The following is a 23,675-nucleotide window of genomic DNA, read 5'->3' as shown; positions in this document are numbered from 1 at the left end:
TTTAAATTATAAGCCGGAGAGCAGGGGTATCTAATAATTTTGCAAGATACTCTGGGCATGCAAGCAAGCACACAAAAGCACCGTAACTACAGCAACATAACCAATTAAACCCTACAACAAGCCATGGGGATCTGGGATGGCTTAGAGGCCACAAGTCTGGAGGAGTGTTGGGTTCAGATGACACACTAATCTACATGTGGCTTATAAACCATGGTGTACTACTGTGTTGTGCACCCCAGTCGATATCATGTATGCTGCCCTGGCCTCTTGGAGGAAAGCTGGGTACAAAGGGAAATGACAAAACATATGTTTTAAATGCAAACCAACCAATAAACAAAAATCTGGCCGTGAGCATGAACCAAGTTACTCCCCTCCTTCCCCAGCTCCTAATGGAAAGTCTACATTACTCTTTCCCATTACTGGGAACAGATTAACTCCCAGTTGGCACTGGATCAGGGCAAGAATAAGTGCAGCACAATGAGAAGCAACCATACAGGGTGTGCTCCAGAAAGCCCTTGTCAACAAGAGGTACCTTAAAGCCATCTGCTCTAGGTTTGGCCCAGGCCTGGCTGAGATGGTGCCAAGAAAGGCATCCAAAGGCTCGCTGGTGCTGGCGCTGGTGGACATCATGTTGCCCACCTCTGAAATGTTGAGTATACCAGGCCTTCCCAGTCACTGGCCGTGAGTACGTCTCACAAGGAGCGTTCGGTCTTTTTTCGGAAGCCTTTCCTCCACTCTATCACTGTGATGATGATGGTGGTGGCCATCACTCCTTATACTGCTCCCTGCTTCTGCATTATGCTTCTGTTCTGTGCGTACTACTTCTAAACCTCTTACAAGCACTAAAATGGCAAATAAACCATGATCTCAATCAGTAGTGATGCAATGCCCTTGGGTTTTCTGTTGTAGAGCGAGCAAATCTGTGAAGTTTGTTGATAAGAGTGTTCCATAAGGCTGAGGAATTTTCCAGGTGGTTTCCATATCATAACATTTGGAAAGCACTGGCCTAAAATAAAACTCTTTAAAATATTGAAGGAAGTGATGCGGGTTTCTTGTTTCTCCCCCACACTCTGTCAGTTAGTGTCAAAACAAGCATTTTAAAAAAATGATCAAAGCTGATTAAGAAAGAGCAGCTGGAACAGCAAAACAAACCCAATGAAAATACGTGGGTTTTAAATTGTAAGCCAGTCCTAAATTTCTTTTTTTCTCCTATTTTTAAAGGAAGGCATTGAGCTAGCATGGTGAGTTACCCTTGCTAAGCTGGAAAGGCTTGGGCCTGCAGCTGGATGGGTCACCACATGTGGAAGCGGATCAGGGGTTGGACTCGATGGCCTATCGGCCCCTTCCAATTTCACTACAGTTCTGTATTCTATTCCGTCTATATACAGGAAATATAAGACAAGTGCAGTGGATACAGTTTGCATGCTAGCCCAATTTTATAGAATTAGGGTGCAGTCCTGTTGCCCCTATCTCAGTGCATGGAAACCTTTAAACCCAGAGGCTTATCTGCTTCCAGTGCATGGAACCAACAGAAGTACAGAAGGTACAGAAGCGGCAGCCTTTGACATTTCATCCAGGCAGCCATGGGCTGCAAAGGGGGTGAAAAAGACCAGGGAACCCTTTGGATATGCAAAAGTCATCAGATCTTCCTTTCTCCCCTCCTCGCCCCAAGCAGGCCTCTTTTCCTATTCTCCAAGTCCCATTTGCAACTGCAGAGGGGAAGCCAACATGGCTCCTTTTGTGCTGGCCGGGACTGCAAATAATCCTATGGCTGCACAGGTGAAGCTGGGAGGCCACAGGATTTATTTTAGCTTCTTAAGATGTAGTTAAATTTCATGGAGATTTAGATTGTCAGAGTTTTGACAGGATGAAAAAAGAATTAGGATAAAAGGAATATCTGATACACAGTGCTTTACTGACATATTCTTTTACTTTCCCACAATTTGTTGTGTTACAATCCAGAACTGAAGTTTATTTGTCAGTGTTACCACTTGATGGACACAAGATGCTCAGCACTGTGAAGGTGTAGGATATTTTTACTGTAGCATTGAAGTTAAGTGAACAAAAACCACATGACACTTGTTGGTTGCCCAAGTAGCCACCCCTCCCCGCTAGTCACATTTTGTAGAAGTGCCTTTGGCAGCAATTAGAGCTGCAAGCATTCTTGGGTAAGTTTCTATCAGCTTTGTGCACCTGGATCTGGCAGTATTTTCCCTTCCTTCCTGGTAAAACCAATGCAGTTCTTTTCAATTTGATAGAGAACACAAGTGAACAACAACTTTCAGTCTTGACACAGATTCTTTGACACAGACACAGGGCTTCGAAAGGGGCATTCTAAGACATTCAGGTTCTTGTTTTCAAAGCAGCTCTGGGTTAAATAATGTGTTTGGCTGTGTATTATGGGTTATTCTCTTGCCAGAAGATAACCTCCGCACCAATCTCAGCTCGCTTGCAAACTGGAACATGTTTTCCTCCAGGATTGCCCTTTGTCTGGCTCCATCCATCTTGCCCTCCATCCTGGCCAGTTTCTTAGACCCTGCTGAGGAACAGCATCCCCACAACATGCTGCTGCTTTGTGGAACATCTGGATGATAGTTGTCCCATGGACAGTTTCTCCCTTCTGCAGATCTCTCCACCTCTTTCAGAGCTACCACGGGGCCTCTTGGTTTCTTCTCTAGCTAATGTCCTCCTTACCCAGTCACTAAGTTTGTGTGACTGGCTTGCTCAAGGCAGAGACACAGTAGAGCCACCTTCTCTCCATTTTCTAATAATGCATCTAACAGTGCTCCAGGGGAGGTTCAAAGTTTGGGTTTTTTAAAAAAATAACCCAGTTTTGATTTCTATCAAGTTATCTCAGAACCATTTTGAGAACGCCCTGGTCTTCATGATGCCGTTTATTTAGATAGCTCTCCAACAAACTCTGGGGCATTCCAGAAACAGGAGTATTTAATTTGAGACCATTTGGGAATGGAATTGTGCTCGGGTGGACTCAATTCAGCTACCTACAGTATGTAACATCTGGAGGCACTAGGTTGTGCCAGAACTCATTGGCATGCCACAACAAAGGGGCAAATACATATGCAAACAAGAAGGTTTATTTAACTTTAGTGCCATGGTAAAGGAGTTTGAGAAATGGCTGTGGGTACAACTACAAAATACCTGATAAGAAAAATCACTCTGTAATCCCATGGGTATAGATCTTATGCAGCATCTAATTCAGCAAAAACCTTGTCTATTGGGCATTGCAATTTTTCTTTAATAAGGGATTATATAACACAGGCTAAAATCTGCAGCTGTGAGTTCAATAAGATGGCCAAGATGGGTGTGCTGCATATTAGAAACATAGAAAAAGGAGCGAGTCAGAAGGGGCCTCCCGGGCCATCTAGTCTGACCTCCGGCACCAGCCGGCTCCGCTCACAACATGCCCACCATGTGGACGTCCAGCCTATCCTTGAACACCCGCACCGATGGGGCCTCAATGACCTCCCGTGGAAGCCCATTCCACACCCTCAGGGTCCTGACTGTCAGGAAGTGCTTTTGTTAATTTATTGCTTTTATAGCCTGACTTCTCTGTTCAAATCGCTCAAGGATGCCTGACTGATGTGTGTCCTCTATTTTATCCTCCAGCACTCTTGCAACCAAGGCTATGCAAGACCATCCACTTGGTTCCAAAAGTACAATAAACCACGATGGCTTACAGCAGGAGCATCTTGCTGTGTGGTCTGAACCCAGACCATGGTTTGTAAATCTATGCTAAGTGGCAGCTTAGTAGCAGCCAGTGTCCTCCGTAAGCCAACCAAAGACTTTTAGTGTTTTAAATAAATTAAATAAATAAATGGAAATTTTACCTGAATTTCTGAAGTCCTGGCTGGGAAAGCTCACCAGAACACCACCTGGTGTTCATACTGCAGTTTGTGCCAGAACCATGTACGACTACCAGCTTGAGACGCTGGGGTGGTCTTGGGACATTGCGTTTGTCACACAAGAATTATTAATAACTCTTAATTCCGCCTCTGCTCTCCCTTGCAGACCTTTGCTCCTTTCCCTGGTGGGGCATGAAGAATTAAAGTGCTGGAAACTGCACACAGCACGACAACTGCATTTCCTTAAGTGTCCAATTCAAATAATTTGCTGTATTATGCAGTCTCAAAAACTCATTTACAAATTAGGTTATTATTCAGTCTGGATCCAATAAGCAGCATCTGTGATCTCTGAATTACCAGCACTCCTATCAGATTGCCTAAAACCATTTTCCTCCCTGGATGCTCTACTCATACTAATGCATAATGAGGGTTTCGGTTTCTCAGAAATAAACAAAGAAATAAGGGCCATTTATTAATGGTGGCTTGTTCCACTGTGGCTTCTTGCTCCAGGACCAAGAATGCTGGGTCTAAACCACAACACCTCTTTCTTGCCTTACGGTGGCTTTTTCTCAGAAGGACAGCACAGAGTGTGAAGCAACCACATGGTTTTTATTTTGAAGCTACCCAGGCCTGGCCCACTGTGTCGTTCTTTCGAAGGTTTCACAAATAAATGGTACTTAGCCTTCTGCCCTGCCATATTAGTCACGTTTAACCAGGCATAAATCCTGCTGCGGTTATTTAACTGGGTTCACTGATTGCTAAGTAAATGAAGTGCAGCAATTTCAATGCCTTTGCCCCTTTCCAAGACTTGGCCTTTGCTGGCCTCCTATACATTCACCCACCTTCTTCAAGCCTGTTCCCTTCAGTGGATATTCTGGCTGGAATTGTAGTTCAACAGCCATGGTGGCAGTGATAACTACTGTTGTAGTCCAATGAATCTGAAGGATGGCAAATCCAGTACTAACCATTTTCATGTGGCTGGAAACTTTATGCTGAGTGCATGGAGGGAGAGTGTGCTTACTCCCGGTTCCTCAACACCACAGCCTACCCAGCCTTTCTTGTGCCGGCTCAGTGAGATGCCTGTAACCCTCCAGACTCAGATGTTTGGGGGCATCCTAGGCAGGACACGAAGCATGGTGGTGAAGCTCACCTCCATGGGCCTCCTGCCCTGTGAAGCAGCTGGACATCCAGAGTGTGAGGGTTGGGGGCTGCGGCATAGCCAGGTCACATTGTATCTTGGTAGCCCCGGTCTCCTCTCCTTGCTCCATGGGATGCCCCCAAGCCCCTCCTCCAGGGTTGCCCTCAGAGATGCAACTGAGATGCAGCCCGTGTGGCTCTTTCTGCACTGGCTGCGAGTGGCTGGGGTGAAGCCACTCCAAGCTCAGCTATGAGGTTGGATTGCTTTTATGACCTTGAAGTTGGGAACCTGAAGAATCCTATGGCCCCAAGTCACTGTCTAAGGACCACTGGACTGCTCTGTTAGCGAGGTAATTCCAACTCCAGTTAAGAGCATAGCATTTTCACCTCAGGCCCATTTTGCACTAATATGTTCATTCTGTTCCTTGAATCTATCTGTTATGAATTTTGTTTTTAAATACAGAGACCTACAATAAAATGTGTACATATTATATATGTATTCAATCAGAAAATGTACATTTTATAGACCTTTTATTGTGAAATATGCTTGAATATACTCATAAGATGTACATTTTATATTTTATATGCATTGAATAGTAAAATGCACATTTTAATACACACCTTGGGATGGTTTAAAGCCTCAAGCTGCATCACACATTTGGAGAGGTGAAGAATCAGAAGGATAACGGCATTCTGAGCCTTGGATTAGCTCAGAAGTGCAACGCAGGCTCCTGTGCATCCAAATGGAGGCTGAACCAAATCCTGGGGCCTCCTGATACCCACATGCAGTCACCACGTTTCTCCAGCCCACACAATCTCAGTCATAATATGCAATACTCAAACAGTGCAAATCTCACAAGGATATGCCAGCACAGCATGTCACTCCAAGTGACTGAAGCCAAAAGCCACTGAAAGGAAAACAGAACAGCAAAGCACAACCCAGGGATTGCTCTCCAGTTGGATTTGAGGCAATTTTCTTCCTGACCAAAATAGTCTCCAGCCAGACCTGATGGAAGAAAGGGAGGGAGGGAGGGAGGGAGGGAGGGAGGGAAGGAAGGAAGGAAGGAAGGAAGAGGTATCTATGTCAATCTACATGGTTTAACATCTTAACTCTATCTGTAACAGTTCCAGAAGGGAAGGGAAGGGAAGGGAAGGGAAGGGAAGGGAAGGGAAGGGAAGGGACGACAAGACCAGACAGACCAGACCAGATATTGGTAAGGAACAGCATTTCTCCCGCAACATTCCTTTATCTCCATAGCTATGCTAGAGAAGACACTGGAGGACTGATTCATAGAAGCAAAGAGCTGTATGGCAGCAAGCACCATGCTCTGCCCTGGCTCTGCCTCACTTTTTTGTTGGGCCATGGTGAAAACCACCAGAAAAGCCTTCCGGTTGTAAACTGATTCATCTGAACAGGTGGCTGCAGAGAGAGCCCCCACATGGCTGCATCATTAGTGCTCACCGCATCTCATTTTGCCAAAATCAGCCAGGGCCTTAACCTGAATAAAGGCTTCAGGCTAAGGCCCAGGTTGACTAAGAGGCCACGCCACTGACAAGCTATCCACTGATAAAAGCCCATAAAGATATCTGCACTCGCCATCAGCTCCTTTTGGTGAACCACAACAGTTCTATTAGCGCCTCTTTTCTATCAAGTTCAATATGGCATCCTCAGTGTACATTCGTGTATCATAAAAATGGAACTGAGCTACCCCTAGAGAGAGATTTTTTCAGAGCTAGGTTTGTAATGCACTGAATGAATGAATCAATCAATCGAGAACAATAGCACAACCAGCAGCAAGGCACACCCCAGATAACTTAATCAAAGTACAATACTGCCCTCAGAACAGCTTACATATTATTCATTTATTTCATTTGGTGTTTATGTCATACACTGCAAAGTATAACAAAATCTCTAAGCAGTTTACATATAAAAATTAAAGCCACATCTAAAATATGATTTTAAAAATAATTCCAACTCTAATAATAATGAGGAGTATAGGAATGGTAAAATGGATCACAAAGGTTAATTTAATTAGGAGCCAGGATCAGCTGGATGAACAAGGGCATTTGGAGGAGGCAGCTGTATGATGCCGCATTCTCTGCCTCCTGATCTACATGAAGGACCATTTTCCAGAAAGCAGGTCTGCCACTGGGAAGCCCCATCCCTGAGATATGTAATCACAACACCCTGCCAGTTTTGGAACGACCAGCAAGGCCTCTTCTGACAATCTTAAAGCTCACTTGGGTATATAAGGGAAAGCTCTCCTGGTCCCAGGTTGTTTAGAGCTTTGCATGACAATAACATAATGTCAGACACAACCTGGTAGCTAATAAGTGGCCCATGAGGGCCTTTCAACAATAGCTTTTGTCAGCATGAGCATCCTAGCTTCTGCGTCTGTACTAGCTGCAGCTTCCAAGGTAGCCTCATCGAGAGCTCATTACAGTAGTCTAATTGTGCATGGAACACCATGGCTAGGTCACCCCTGATCTTATCCCTAGGTTACATGTGTCAAGTTATATATATTGACTCTGGTTCAGCCAATTCTCTTCCAATCTTATAATGTCCTAAATTAGCCTCCCACAAGTGGTGCTCTGCCTGTCATACATCTCTGAAGTAGTGGTACTCAAAGCATGGCGCTGGTTTCCACTGGGGGCAGCTTGGCACCTCAAGCCCAGGCTTTGTCAAATGTTATGGTCCATTGGCCATGCAGGCTGGGATTGATGGGATGTGAAATGCAAATCATTTAGCCAGAGGGTGGAACATAACATGAGAATGAGGGAGGGAGGGAGCTGTTCTCCTTCAGCAGCCAAGGCATGAGTGGACTGTACACTCTCTAGGAAAGATCTCCATTTGACCCACAGTGGACCTATGGCATAAGCACTCCCTGCCGCTGCACCACTCCTGAACTGCCCAGAGAAAAAGAGCTAATGCCCTAAGCCTGCCCTGTAATAATTCTAATGGCAGTGTTAGCTTAATGCCCTGGTGCACATAACTCTTCATGCAGGAATAGGCTTCATGCATGAAACCAAGGACAGGGGTGTCTGTGCAGTGGCCCGTGGAAGAGATGACTGGCCGTGGATGAGCAAAGCACAGGAGGTAGCACAGGTTACAAAAGAAGCATTGATTGCAGGCAGGGGGGCACTTTCTCATATCTGCTTAGATGGTCACGCAGCATCTATGCAAAGTTCAGGTCAGGGGTGTGAGCTTCTCAGGAGCTGCAGGATCCAGTTTTGCGTGGGGTTTTTTATTTTCTCCAGCAGGCTGGGGCACCTCATGTTTTATAGAGCAAGCCTGCTAAACCCCCGTTTCTGCAGATGTGGGAAGTGCCATTTAAGGCATGCCTGCATCTTCAAATGCTTGAGGAGATTGCAGGGCAGACCTGAGTTCCACAGTTAGGTGGCTGGCTGGCTGGCTGGCTGGCACACACAATGCATGGGGACTATTTTGTTTAGCAGTGACTTAACGGGAAGTGGAGGCCTATGAAGTTTGAGCTCCCCTTAACAGAAGACAAGAACAACCTGAAACATTTCTCTACAGTCTCATGTATTATGATGCACATCGGTATAATATGGATCTTTATCTCCCTCTGGTGAGGGAGAAACATAACTTGTTTCAAACCTGTTACTGATTACACAATGCATAATTTAGAGCAGACTGCACTGGATAGGGTTTAAAAAACTTTTTGTATATTTTCTCTCAAATTAGACATTTCTATGCACATAATGAATGCTGTGCAAAAGTGGGGGGAAGTGTCTTTTCTGAAGTGTGCTTTAAGAAGAACACATGATGTGAGTTCACATTTGGTCCTTCAGTATCAGGCCCTGAAGTGGATTTCTTTCAAAGCAGTTTTCAAAGAACTGCTCTATGTTCATAAGATTTACGCAACTAATTACATCAATTAATTAATGGTAGGATCCTGTGGCCTCCTGACATCATTCGGAGGGGTTCATGGGATTCTTTGGCGTCCCAGTTCTGTGGCCCTGTGACCCCACAGCTGGGCCTCTGAAGGTTGTGTTCCCGCCCTGCCCTCTCACAGGTGACATGGAACAAGCCACACCGGTGGCTCTCCAAGGTCACAAATTGGTCCAGAGAGGAGGAAAAAGGGGTGTTAGGGAGGCAGGGTGAGGAGGAGGCTGGGGCTGATGGCTTGTGCCATATTCAGATGGCACCTGGGCTCCCTCACTCTCCCTACATGCCACTTCACCTAGATATCTGGAAATAGTATTTAATGGCCAAGCAGGGTGGAAAGAGCAGTAGCCACAGGACTGCCACCACTGACCTTGCTCTGTGCAATGGATGCATGTAAGGCCCATTTTTGGGACTCACATGCACTGAGGGCAGGGAATCTTGGACTGCAGCCTGAGTGAGTTATCATATGCATGCTGAGACCGAACAAAAGCCCTACAGAAAGTGCTAGGCCATAGGACTTTCCTTTTGCCTAAGCATGCACGGATTGCCCTTTAATGGAACTAGAACAACAGACAGCGCAAAGAACTAAATGTGTTAGTTTCTCTAATCATTAAATTTGACTGTCAGTCACACTGAGAGTTGTGTACAAACATAGGCTGAGAATGTATTCTCACAGGTGCCAGCGGAAAACACCTTTAGCTGAAGCCAATGCATTTTAGAGGAACAAAGCTGTTTTTCAGGGACAATCTCTTTTTCAGAGACAAATGCTGAAAATGGGGTAAGACACCAAAGAGGTGGCTGTCCTTCAGGTCTGAGAAGACCTTCTCTTTTCCCATTTCATATCCACATGTTTGACAATTCAGCAAAACATGTGCAGGCTTCCTTTTGACCCTCTTCTAAATCCCATGCCCATCTGTGCACAAATACACTCATGCACGCAAAAACACACTCTGCCTCCCTTTGACCACAGCAGGGAGACCTAAACGTCTTCTCCCCATGCGCTGAGATTACTTAGAGATTCTCTGCCGTGCAAATCCCACAGACACAGGGAGGCATGGAGTTAAAACAGAGAATGCCCAGAGATGAATTTTCCCTTGTGCCATCCATCCCCTTTAAATCACAGTTTGGGAAGCAACTATTAAAATGTGCACACAACAGATTTAGGCAGTGGCAGAGGCAAACAACATGCGCATTCATGGTGGCCTGCACAGTGGATTGAGGATTACCTGCGGCCCATGCATTGTGTGTTGCTCAAATTAATATAAAGTAAAAAGTAGGCATGAAGTGGACATACAGTGTGGCCTGGCATTACTGCAAATATCTTTCAATATGCAGTCAGATGTAAAATGTGCAGTTCTGAAAGAACATGTGCAAACTTTAAAAATTCAAGTCATGCAAATGTTAGAATATCCCAACTGATGCACAAAAAATAAAAAGTGACGCCACTGAATCAAAAAGGGTAGTAGAGGGCACATGCGCAATTACAGACCTGTTAGCCTTAGCTCCATTGTGGGAAAAACAATGGAAAGGCTCATAATACAGAGAGATCTAGTGATGCTAGATAGGGAAGGGAGGCTGGCAGCCACACAACACGGTTTCGCAAAAACAGGTCCTGCCAGACAAACCTTGTGGAATTCTACGACAAGGTTTTGAGGTAGCTAGATGGAGGGGGTGCAGTGGATGTGGTTTACCTGGATTTCAGCAAGGCCTTTGACAAAGTGCCCCACGATATCCTGGTGGAGAAACTGAGGAGTTTTGGGATAGACCAAAGCATTGTCCAATGGATTAAGGCATGATTGACTGACCAAAAGCAGAAGGTAACCATTAGTGGGGAATCATTGGGATGGCTGCCAGTGAAAAGCAGGGACCCCCAGGGCTCTGTCCTGGGGCCAATCCTTTTTAATCTTTTCATCAATGACATGGAAGAAGGGGTGAACAGTCTGATGATCAAATTCGCAGATGATACTAAAACTGGGGCACTGGCCACAACTGAGGAGAAGGTACTCCGGATCCAAAAGGTCTTGCACTTGGGGCATAGGAATAGGTGTCACAAGCACAGGTTAGGGGACAAGTGGCTGGAGAGCAGCACTTGTGAGAGGGCCTTTAGGGTGCTGGTTGACTGCAGGCTGAACATGAGTCAGCAGTGTGATGCAGTGGTCAAGAGGGTGAACGCCACCCTTGGGTACATAGTCAGAAGTGTAGCTTCCAGATCGAGAGAGGTATTACTACCACTCTATACGACTCTGGTGAGCCCACAACTGGAGTACTGTGTTCAGTTTTGGGTCCCTCATTACAGGAAGGATATAGCCAGATTAGAATCATGCTGCATAGGGCCACAAGGTTGGTGGCTGGTTTGCAGGGGATGCTGTATGAGGCAAGACTGAGGGAACTGGGTCTTTTCAGCCTGGAGAGCAGGAGACTCTGAGGGGATCTGTTGGCGACATACAGGTATGTGAGGGGTGTCACACAGAGGTGGGTAGAGACCTGTTCTCCCCTGCAGAGGAGGGCAGGACTCGCTCCAACGGAGCGAAGCCCAGGGAACCAAGGTTCCATTTAGATGCCAGGAAGCACTTCCTGACAGTTAGGACCCCGAGGGTGTGGAATGGACTTCCATGGGAGGTCGTTGAGGCCCCATCGCTGCGGGTGTTCAAGGATAGGCTGGACTTGCACATGGTAGGCATGTCATGAGTGAAGCTGGCTGGAGCCGGGGGTCAGACTAGATTGCCCGGGAGACCCCTTCTGACTCTGTTTCTATGAATATTATAACTAGCCTGCTTGTAGGTCAAAATGCCTTCATTTGTAGTGCTAGCTTTTGCAGCAAGCTTGGATTAGTTTTAAATTCTCCAAGGACTTCAGAATTGATGGTGAGCTTTGGAGCCTGTGTGGGAAAGCAGTGCACAAATTTCCTTACACTTTTGCAACCTGTAGATGCTACGCCACCTAGGATGCCCAGCTTAACAGAAGGATGCTCCTTGGCTGCTTCCTTCATTGCTGTGGCTACCACCACCCTGACTCCAAAGTTTGGGTAGACTCTGTAAGTCCATCTTCAGAGCATCCATCAGTAATACGGAGTAGATGTTACATGGCGTCAACATGCAGGCAGGCCCCATGGAAACAGCCAGTCAGAAGGAAGCCTTATAGCATGCTGAGGCTTGACATCATGCCACAATATGCAATGCCACACTCCAGTTCCAGATGCAATTTGCACATGCATAAAAACCTGTACATACAGAATGAGTTTCCATGCTGCAGGAGAACTCTCATTCAGGCTCATGTGGACGAATTCATTAGTTTTTGAAGAAATAACGAATTCGCTCAGGGTAAGTGCACCCATCACTTTTAAAAAGTGACTAATAACAATGTGAAAAGCTAGACCAGGCTCCTCTAAAACCTCAGCTCCTGATCAAGCACATCTTACTTTCATCTTGTCATTTCTTACAGAATATATGGTAGTAGAATTACTACGAATTAGAACCATCTAGCTGTACAGTTCCAAAGATTCCTTTTGAAAGCCCCAGATTAAAGATAAATTCCAGTAGGATTAGCTGATAAATTAAACTGAATTCATTTATACTTGTGAACAAAGTTCTCAAAGACAAAATCTATAAATCATGTACAGTTAGACAAATATAATGAACAAAAAGCTTATAACTGAGAAATTCATTTTGAGTTTGGGTCATTTCCTTGATATCAAAGATATTTTAGACTTGTAGATCAGAATATGGATTTTGTGCCATACAAAGTAATTGCTCTTCACTAAATATTCAGGACAAGTAAAGCAAGCATTCATGAGCTTTCGTGGTGCCGTTGGGTACCCCAGTATCCACTGAGAGAAATGACTGATCATTTATAGCAAAACCTCAAGCTTGGAAATTGTGTGTTCTTCTATGATTAGAAAAAGAACAAGGTAATTAGACTTTGATATAGCTGGGAAAACAAATTATCCCTAAGGCAGAATGCCTTTTTCAGAATGCAATGTAAACAAAACAGCAGCAGCATATGAATGATAGAGAGGAAAAAAACAGAAAGATCTCAGTCATACAGGCACTACTTTTGCTTATCTTGGATTTTGCTGGCACCAGATTAAAAAAAATGAAACCATGTCTCATTGGTATATAAGACTCAGTAATAATACTAAAAGTAGTAAAATTAAGGAATTAAAGGCATTTAAGTTCCTTATAAATCAGGTGCTGAGGATGTGATATATCTGCAGAGAACTGGATTTCATGGTGCAATATTGATAGAATACTGCAGTGAATGCTGTGTTAAGTAGCATGGCTTGCCTCCTGCAGATCAGGAAAATTATTCATTAGTCAGGCCTCACCTAGAATACTGTGTCCAGTTCTGGGCATTGAGATTTTAGAAATATGTGAAAAATTGGAAAAGGTCAACAGGAGAGCAACGAAAATGATCCAGAGTTTGGAAACTGCCCTGTGAGGAGAGGCTGAGGGAACTGGGCATGTTCGGTCCTGAGAAAAGAAGGCTGAGGGAGGACATGGTATCCCTCTGTAAGAAACTCAAAGGCTGTCACAAAGAGGAAGGTCAAGTTCTCTTCTCACTGATACCAGAGTGTAGGACACAGAATAATCAAGTTAAGTTGTGACAACTCAGATTCTGGCTAGATATTGGGAAAAGTTTCCTCACTGTCGTAGCAATATGACAGTGGAACCAGTTGCCTGGAATGGTTGTGGGCTCTCCCACACTGGAAACATTCAGAAAGAGACTGGACAGTCATCTGAGTGAGATGGTGTGAACTGGTGTCCTGCACTAGTAGGGAGTTGGACCCAATGACCTTCTTGGCCTCTTCCAGCTCTACTATTGTATGATTCTATTGGGATGAGTTGCCAGTGGGCAAAAAAAAAAAGTATCCAAACAAAGCCAGAGATTGTGGTTCAACTTTGTTTTGAAGTGAAATGGAATGGTCCTTTGAGGATGCCATCCATTGTGGCTGACCATAAAACACCAGACTTGGAGAAATCCAAAATGTTTAGATGACTGACTTTCCTTGTGGAATGGCAGTGCATAACTCCATTCCTCCCTGTCCCTGGACATGCCAGCCCTGAGGACAGTCCTCTTTGCTCAGAGCTAGCTGGTGCAGAAAGAACCAAGCTGGATGTGAGGACCGCTCCAAGGCCAAAGTGCCCCAGCCCCAACCTTGAAAGGCATTTCCAAGGTCAAAGCTGGGGTTCTGTCCTATCCCATGGTCCCCACAAAATGACAGTAGGCTATGGGACCAGTTTACACCTTCTGTCATTTTGTGCTCTTAGTTTATTTGTTTTATTATTTTAAGCAAGTTTTATTTACCTATAATGGTGTACCATTTTCTTGGGAGAAATGTGAGATCAAATCAAGAGATGAAAAAAATATAAGGTGATTGTGGCCCCATTTTTGCAAAATGCTGTTTCAGCAAAGCCTGAAGTCTAGGGTGATGGATACTGGCAATGACAACAAAGCTCAGTGGATCAGGAATGGGTGCTTCCCAGGATTTACACAGCAGTAGGAATGCTTGAGGAGGTCAATAGACTGATCTAATCTACACCTCAAGGACTGAAGTACAAATGGGAACATAGTAATTCACCAGTTTTGGTAGCTCCGAAAAAGGTTCTATAGGGAGCACAGCTGATCACCATCCCTGGCACTATCTTGGGGTCAACAGGACTGGGATTCTGACAGGGAACTGGACCTTTAGACAGAGATGGGAATTTTGGGAGACCAAGCAGAAGCTCAGACCATGGAAGGGCCCTCAGGTTTGCTGCCTGCAGGTTCCCAGACTGACCAGGAGAGTGGGGATGTTTTGGAAGGGATGGGAAGGGTTGAAGGAAAGGAGGAGGGTGAGCCCTCGTCTTGCCTAGTGCCTGACCCCATGACAAGGGCTTGGGAGAGACAAGCTGCCCAGTTAGAGGGCTTCTGCCACTTTCCCCTGGTGGCCTTTCAACAGCAGGAGTCTCCTGAGGGGGGTCTACAGTTTGGATTCAACAATCACCTGCAGCATGCCCAGAAGCTTATATTTCATTTTACCAGGGAGCTTACAGTGGTAGTTTGTCTTGCAGCTGTGGAGTGCAAAGCAACAATCTGTTTTGCCAAGGGACTGTCTAGTGTTTGGAGCTCTGGGGCAAGAGGTGGGGGGACTGCACTTGTGACAGGTTCTGGCACACTTGTCGGCTTAAAAGAAAATCAAAGCAACAAACAAACAAACATTTTAGGAATGAGCACTTTCAAAGAAAATGCAATTTGAGATGTTCAATGTATTTTCTCTAAATGCATATTTAAATAATTTAAATATGGACTTTAGGCTCTGAAGCTTTGGGGATGATTTTGAATTCAAGATCCTTATTTGAACACTTCCCGTATCAAGGGAGCCTTGACAAATTTAACTTCTGTGAATTCTGTTTGAAATTGACCCAGTCTTAACTAACGCTCAGAATGGCACTGAGTTATTCAGCAATTTTAGAAACTGGTATTTTGAGAGAAAATCACAACATATTTAATAGATTATTTTATTCCATTATGAAATGTAAATCTCATTTTCCTTTAAGAATCTCACAGTGATGCACATGGCTTTTCGTGGTATCCTTGCAACAACCCTGTGAGGTAGGTTAGGATAAGAGCAATTGACCCGAGGTCATCTAAAAAGTTTCACAGACGAGTAGGGATTTGAACCTGGACCTTCTTGACCTTACTGGACACACTAACACTCAGTACTCGGCACCAGCAGCAGGAAGGGGTGACATGGACTGGAAATAGAACGATGCAGCCATCTCTTTTTTATAGATAATTTTTGTGGTCATCATATCACTAAATGATTTAAAATACATTCTGGACATTAACATTACAACTAAAACGGCAAATGAACCTTCCTTATGACTCATTCTCCCTTGCCTGCAGTTTTACCATTCCACTTTATAGAGTCAAACTGTTGACATACTTGTTCACTTTTCTCCATGATTGCAGTGTGTGTGTGTGTGTGTGCGCGCGCGCTTGCTCATGCACACACATCTGGGTTGTATCACCCTGTGAAGTTCAAAGACGATTTTGCGCTTTCAAAGAGGATAGGCTTGGCATGCAAGTTGTCCTCCGGTTGATATGTAAAGAGATTGTGCTTTGTTCTTGACTGAACCATATTCCTTTTAAACCACCAGCTATTTTTGCAGAGGTTTATAATTTGCTACATCGAAGGCTCTCTTGTCAGCCATTCGTGCACCACTTCCCTGATCTTTTGGCAAGATGTTTGATTTTTCATCGGTAATTGGCTCTGCTGCACGTGTGTTTACTTTTGTGATCTGTACTAAACGCGGAATGTTGCAGTTTACCTTGCCATGCAAGATGGTCAGCAGCACTTCGTAAGCAGTGCTGGGTTCTGCCAATGTCCTGTTTGCAGCGTAGGACTGCAGGGCTGGGAAAGAGCCTGGTCTGGCCACTTGTGAATTGCCAAAGAAGAGAACACACCTCACAAAAAGAAGGGTGTGGGACGAAAGAAGTCACCTCTTTCCGTAAGGTCTGCACATGTTAATATTGAAATAGTGCATCAATAATCTTTCAGTTGAGATAGATGTGGAGGAGCAGAACCACATTCCTATCCTGCTCACACCATGGCCTATGTTGCTATGGCCTATGCTATACCTTTTCCCTTCCAGTGGCATCATAGGATAGTCAAAAGGGGCCAAGAAGCTCCAATCCCCTGCTTTTGCAGTTCACCAGTTTACACCAACCCACTCAGATGACTGTCCAGTTTTGCCTTGAATGTCTCTAGTGTGGGACAGCCCAACTGGTTCCACGGTCATCTTGCTCTGACAGTGAGGAAGCCTTTCCTGATGTCCAACCTGAATCTGGGTTGTCATAACTTGACTTGATTATTCTGTGTCCTACACTCTGGAATCAGCAAGAAGAGAGCTTGACCTTCTTCTTTGTGACAGCCTTTGAAGTACTTATAGAGGGAAGACTCCCTCTTCAGCCTTCTCTCCTCAAGGCTGAACCACTTCCCTCAGTCTCTCCTCATAGGGCAGCATTTTCAAACTGGTTCATTTTTGTTGCCCTCCTCTGGACCCTTTCCAATTTTTCTGCATCTCTCTTAAATTTTGGTGCCCAGAACTAGACACAGTATTCCAGGTGAGGTCTGACTAGTGAGAAGAATAGAACTAGTACTTCTGATTTGCATGTGATGCTTTTATTATCACATTCCAATAGAGCACCTGCCTTTTTTGCAGCTGTACTGCATTGTTGACTCCTATTTATCCTGCTGCCCATGGTAATTCCAAGGTCTTTTTCTTTTTGATTACTGTTGAGCCACGTATTCCCCATCTTGTACTGATGCATCTAGTTTCTCTTTCCTACTTGGCATTTCTCCCCATTGAATCTCATTTTGTTGCTTTCAGTTGGGCATCCAAGCTTATCTAGATCATCCTGGATCTTCTTTCTGTCTCTAACAGAGTGAAGCACTGAAATGAGGTGGCCACCGGATCACCTTGTTAAGCACAAGTAGTCTCAACACCCACAATGCCTCACTCTGAGGAAACCAGACCACCCCCCCCCACCAGTTTGGGGCAACTGGGCCTGTGGAGAGCATGCACCATAGAAGTGGGTGACAGATCTCTCCAGAGTGTCCCCTCACCCAAAACCTTCCTGAGTGAGGTACTGGACCTGGCTGGTGGCAGGTGGCCCCTCCAGGGGTGGTGGGATGCCAGATCTGTCACCCGTCCCCATCGGCCACGTTATGTAAGAGTTTCAAGCTGCCATGTGAGGTCTGGTCTTGCCTGCCCTCATTCCCAATACTATCATATCCAAAGCTTCCAAGCTTCTTACATTCTAGAGGTAGGTCATAAACATGGGGATATTCATTACTTGACCGGGAAACTCAGGCTCATTTTCCTTTTGCCTAAGAATGCTGCTACATATTCGTGTGTCACACGAGAGCCTAACCACATCCTATAGTTGTTTCTTTAGGATACTGAGTGCTGCTCCGTTTGGTTGTGTCGCATACCTAAGATAGGACAGTGGGTAGCTTGTGTCCAGCAGTAGCTTTCAGCCTTTTAATTTTTATTTTAAAGGTTCAGTTGGGAGTTCTGAATAGTTGAACCCAAAAGGCAGTTTTTAAAATTACAAGTAGTGGAAAAAGCAGCTACAAGCAATCCCTCATGAAGGCCAAAAACAACGATGATGAAGTATATTCTTTAAGTTCAAGCTGCTTTCTCCCCATATTATTTCCCTGTGGATGAGCTCAATCCTGTTAGCCGTGTCTTCTCTACTCCAAATGTGACCAAAGGATCCACTTTAATCTGGACCTTAAAAGCTGCCTTCCCCGCACTCTTGTTCCTTTTCTGCCATTGGTCCTTACCTGGTTGTGTTTTCCTTACTGGAAATTTAAAGAATTGTTTTTGTTTTTTAAGTTCCTATCACTTTATTTTCCTGTTGTTGTCCAAAGAAACTGGCACACTATCCAGCAAGCAGCCTGGGAACACCACTTCTCTGCTCCAAGACACACAAAAATTGCCCATGAAAAGATTAGCATAGAAATTTGCATAGACATCTATATTTAATACTAGCTTTTAAATGCATTTTCTCTTAAAATATGCATTTCTAAGTGACAGTTTTCTCACCAGATGAAAGTTTTATATGTTTTGGGAGCCAATAATTGTTCTGTAATATTAGGAGTCCAAAACCCAAAAGAGAGCTACATCCCAGTCCACAGAGCAGTCTAGGAGGGGCAGCTCAGGTCAGTTCATAATGGCATTCACAGCGGTTGAAGAATGCTGGGATCCAGTGAATGAGGAGAAAGCACAGTCATTTATCATGCAGAGTGGAGTGGGAGCCTGCTTTTCTCCTGGGCAAAGTGTGACTGGCTGGACCAGGCAGCAGATGCTGGAGGTGGGTGGGGAGTGTGGCTGACCTGTGGTTTTAATCCTCCCCCTCCTCTAACCTGTTCTTTCCAGGGTGGGAAGGATGCAGTGTTTTCATGGATGCTGATGAAAGATTCAACTGCCTTACAATTGGGAGGGTGTGATCTTGTTCTTTGCCTCAGGCAGCAAAATATCTTGGGAATGGCTCATCTCTCCAGAGACTCTCTTGATGTTAGGAATACGCAGATTTTGTTAGATCGGCTCTGACCGTGTTCCCCACATCGTGCAGTGTCTTGCTTTTGTGCCTGCTCATGGATGGGATCTGATTTTTTTCTTTTATTTATTTACTTAAAACATTTGTATGTTGCCCAATTGTGCCACAGCACCTCTGGGTGGCTCACAACACAAGAGATATGAGAATGTTGATATATGAGAATATAATTTACAGATATATGAGAATTTTGTTACATTCGTGCCAGTGCGCATTCACACAAATACACATTAGCACAAGTGCAGACTTGTGCAAATCCTGCTCCCCCAAGGTAAAAAGTGACCCTCAAGTCTGTGGGGTCTGTGTGACTCAGAAAAAGCCAGTCCACTCAGAAGCCATCAGCCAGATTCACACACAAACTTATTTGAATCCATTGAAGCTTTTTTCAACATCCATCTTTCACACACTGTGGGATCTGTCACCATGCACCGTGCCCTGTATGAGTCTAGCTATCTGGGAAACAGCCTGCAACGAGAGGGCAAGCCATCCGCCAGCTGCTCTGAGCATTCCAGTGTCTCTGCACAGCCGCGGTGCCACCTCTTCTTAACAGTTCAATCTATAAGACACTTGGACATTTGCACCAACACTAAGAATGCTTGGCTGGATTGCTCTCCCTCCCTCCCTGCCTCACCCACAGGAGCCAAGAGGATAACATCCTAACCAGGCCTTTAAATGCTATCACAGGTAGGCAGCATTCTGTCCCCGGGTGAGCCTAGCGTCCTTCGTGCAGGGTTGTGTTTCAACTTCTCCATCAAGCTGACTTTACCATCAGCAAAGGGAAAAATGTGTCATCATGGAGAAGGAGTGATTGCAAAGAACAACAGGCCAGAACTAGGAAGAACAAAAATTACAGAAAGGAAGGGAAAAGAATGAAAAGCCATTGTTCTCCCTTTTAAGATGGGTGAAGAAGAGTGAAGTCTTTCCCATAACAAATATCTAAGAAATGCTCCATTGAAAGAATAGTAATATGTACTGATTATGTTGCCAATTTTTCTAACAATCTGCTTTGGAATATGAATTTGATTTGCATGTGAATTGCCACTAGAAACCAAACCTTAAGAGAAAATATGCAGACGCTGAGCAGGATTCTGTAATACAAATTTAACAATAACAGACATGATAATGCATAGTACTGAAAGACCATTCAGTTGAAAACAAAGTTGTTTTAAAACGTTTTTTTCCATTGCTGGTGCTGACACTTTTAGGGTGCTTTATTTTTAGACCTATTTTAGGCCATTGATGAAGAAAACATGTTGAAACCCATTCAAACAAAGTTCTTACAGTTTTTAATTTTTAGCAGCTATGGGTCTCATTACTTGTCTTTTTTGATCTGCTATGGTTAAATGGTCAGGAGGTACAAATTTCTGATACAGTTTTTCCTTTTGTATATTTGTAAAATACATTGGTATTCTGAACTGGACAATTCCTTGGGAAAACTAAAGAGGAGGAGGAGAGAGTGGAGGGCCAGAAAGACAGAGATGTTTCTCTCTTTTATCAGCCAATGCCATCAAATAAGAGGGTTGGGGCTTGCAGAGGACTTGGGAAGGAAGATGCCGACCTTATCAAGCTCCCAAAAATGCCAGTGGGAAAGCAGAGATTTGCACTGGATACACAAATGACTGAGATATTTTCCTCAAACAAATAAACACATAGTTCGTTTTGCCAAGCATAGTTCAGCCTGAAGCCTGTGTATGCCCATGTGTGCACATACATGCACACGTGAGTGCGGTGTGTGACTTTAATAGTGCCATCTTCTGCTTTGACTCAGAACGTCTGGTTTTTGTAGTAACTTCTGTGCTTGCTCTTCATCTAAGTTCAGCAGCATCACACACTGTGCAGCCAGGGCTCTTGGCTGCTGTCCATGTCTTTTTGTGGTATAATCAATCATTTTTGTCCCCAGGCTCATCTGCCCAACAACCTTCCCCACAGAAGTTGCTTCTGTGATGAAACATGTGCCTATATAGAATTAATGAATGCAAAGTCAGAGTTGATGCACTCTATACAGACAGTCGATTTTCCAGTAATGGCATTTTGTGGAATAACGGCATACAGATGCCTCCAATATTCTCAATTACAGCTCCCAGCATTCCTGACCACTGACCATGCTGGTTATAGCTGATGGGATCAGAGTCAAAACCATCTGGAGAAGGCTAGGTTTGCCATATAGAATGCCAAGAAACAGCCAATGTTCCAGAATAAAAACCTCACTCATGGATGATTATTATCATTTTTTTCCAGTGTAGTTTCTCTACAATGCTTATCCCTTCCTGCTAAAATACCCTGTGAGGAATATCAGGCTAAGAGATGGTGCAATCCCAAGGTTCACTCCTAATTTTCCCCATTTTTAGTCAAACTTGCTCCTTCTGGAAACTTCTAAAGCGATAATGGGATCATTTCCAAAGAAAAGGAGGTTCAGTTCCTTCTACTTGCCCCACAGTGACCAAGGCTAAGAGAACTGAATGAACATGTAGCAGGGGGTGGAAAATTTGCTTTGTTTTGCTGCAGAGAATATTCCATTTTGCAAATCCATTTGTAACAGTGAATTGATTCCAACTGCAAATGCAATGGTAAGCAAGCTTGACATTTTTAACGTTTTAAATAATGTTTCTCTCAGGTGATTAACCCTAGGACATATATTATAAAATACATATATGACTGGTATGCATATATGCTTCCACTGGAAGTGGAACAAATAAGCCATGAAAGCAAATCTGAAGGTGCCCAGAGAGCTCCGGAGTTAAAACTCTGTTGAAAGAGAGTAATGATTCTCAGTTTATCATGCACAGTCTTTAGGGTTCCTGAAAACCCCAGCCAGCCATGCTGATGTGGGATGCTGGGACTTGCAGTCCAATATATTCAGAAGGCACAGGGTGAGAGGAGACTGAAGTAGTGTCAATAGTTACATCAAACCAGTGTAAGAAAAGTACCTGCTATTGTTTTTAAATGTTTAGAAGCATTCCAGTAAAAATTTCTAAACAGCATAGCACAGAGCTTCAGCGACTGGCTGGTATAGACATTAAACAAATGACTAAACAGAGTTCTTTCCCACCTCAAATATTTATGGTCAAATACTTGTGGTGCATTGGGAGAAAAAATTAACATGGGACACTTGTGGGTTTAGCTTTGTTGTTAACTAAATATAAATAAAATAAGCATGCTAATTAGATCAGTTTCTTGGGCATTAGAACATATTTCTATGCAAATTACTCTAGGGAAATTAGGCAAAGAACCTTTTCCAATTGAAAGTTTTCCAGTAAACCCTAGAACCCTGGGACAAAGCTGGGGTCCTTCCTGGATACAGACAATCTTATGTCTACTGCTCTAGCTGTATCTACCATTTTGTCTCTTCACTTGTGTTTAAATATACATGCAGGCCAAAGAGACACTTCCCTGTAATTTGCAATAAAGCAACATGTAAATCAGACATAAATGGGACTTCGTTGAGCTCAGACTATGCTACTGACCATTCCAAGATTCAAATAGTGTAAGTCTAAATACATCTACCAATAAAATGTATCTAGTTCTAATAGTAAGTAAAGGAATAGCATTGTACTGATATTAGCATTGATATTAGTCCTGGGCACGACTCTAGGGATTTGTAAAAGGTATCTCACCAGTCACTAATTCTTCCAAATGCTTGCTAATTTTAGAACTATTTTTTTCTTACTGTCAGGAACATTCCTGGAGCCAATTATTAAGATGTCTCTTATTAAAGTCTTGCAAGTGTTATGATTTTAAGGGAATGCATGCAGACTTCTAACACTCCCATTCATAAAATATTTCACAATAGATTCTCACAGAGCAATCATTTTCTGTCACCAACTTTCAGTTAAAAAAAGCATTCCAAAAATGATGTAATAAGAAGTCCAAAATAAATCAGCTTCTAAAACTTTCTGCAATGTTTAGAAAGAAATCCTGCACACTGCCCCACCTCCTGTCTCAATTTTTCTCAGGAAGGAAAATTGAGCCCCGTTATCGTTGTTGTTGTCATCAGAAGTTCAGGCCAACAAATTGTTGCTTTAGCTGCACCATAAAAACAAGGGTAAACGGTAAAAGCTATAATAAAAAGACACACTTTGAGTGCAGAAGGGTTCTTTTCCCATATTGGGAAGTGTCAAGAGTTCTTATGAACATTACAAAGTTGGAAAGCAAATTACACTTCTTTTGTAATGTTCATATGATGGGGAGAAGTGTGCTCTCGCTGTCTTTCAAACATTGCACACACACATATAGCCCATAGATGTCAATTTAATTATTTAGAGAAGAAGTATCTCACCCATTCTCATTTCAGTGTGTTTTGTCTCTTTTGCCAGGGGTAGGGTCCCTTTGGAACAGAAAGGCACGGTAAAAATATACTGATTCCCTTACAGCTAATGCAGGTGTTCTCCAACTAAAGTGGAACGTGGATTCCTGTGATGCCAGTACTAGAAATCTTTTAACTCAAGTCTGTCTTTTTCATCCAGCCTTCTGCATTTTCGTTCATTCGTTCGTTCGTTTGTTTGCTCGTTCTTTTCAGAATAGCTGAGCACTAAAGCACCAATGCACTGAACAGAATTTCAGGAATTTCTGTTAAAGATGGCCAAACCTATCACTTTTGGATTTCACTCATTTTTCCCATTTTAAATTCTGCTCATTATGAAAGGAAGTAATTTATTCATCTT

The sequence above is a fragment of the Varanus komodoensis genome, unplaced genomic scaffold (assembly GCF_004798865.1).
Source record: "Varanus komodoensis strain SLA01 unplaced genomic scaffold, ASM479886v1 scaffold7_3, whole genome shotgun sequence".
Classification (NCBI taxonomy): domain Eukaryota; kingdom Metazoa; phylum Chordata; class Lepidosauria; order Squamata; family Varanidae; genus Varanus; species Varanus komodoensis.
The sequence above is the reverse complement of the archived record's forward strand: the minus strand, read 5'-3'. Positions refer to the sequence as shown.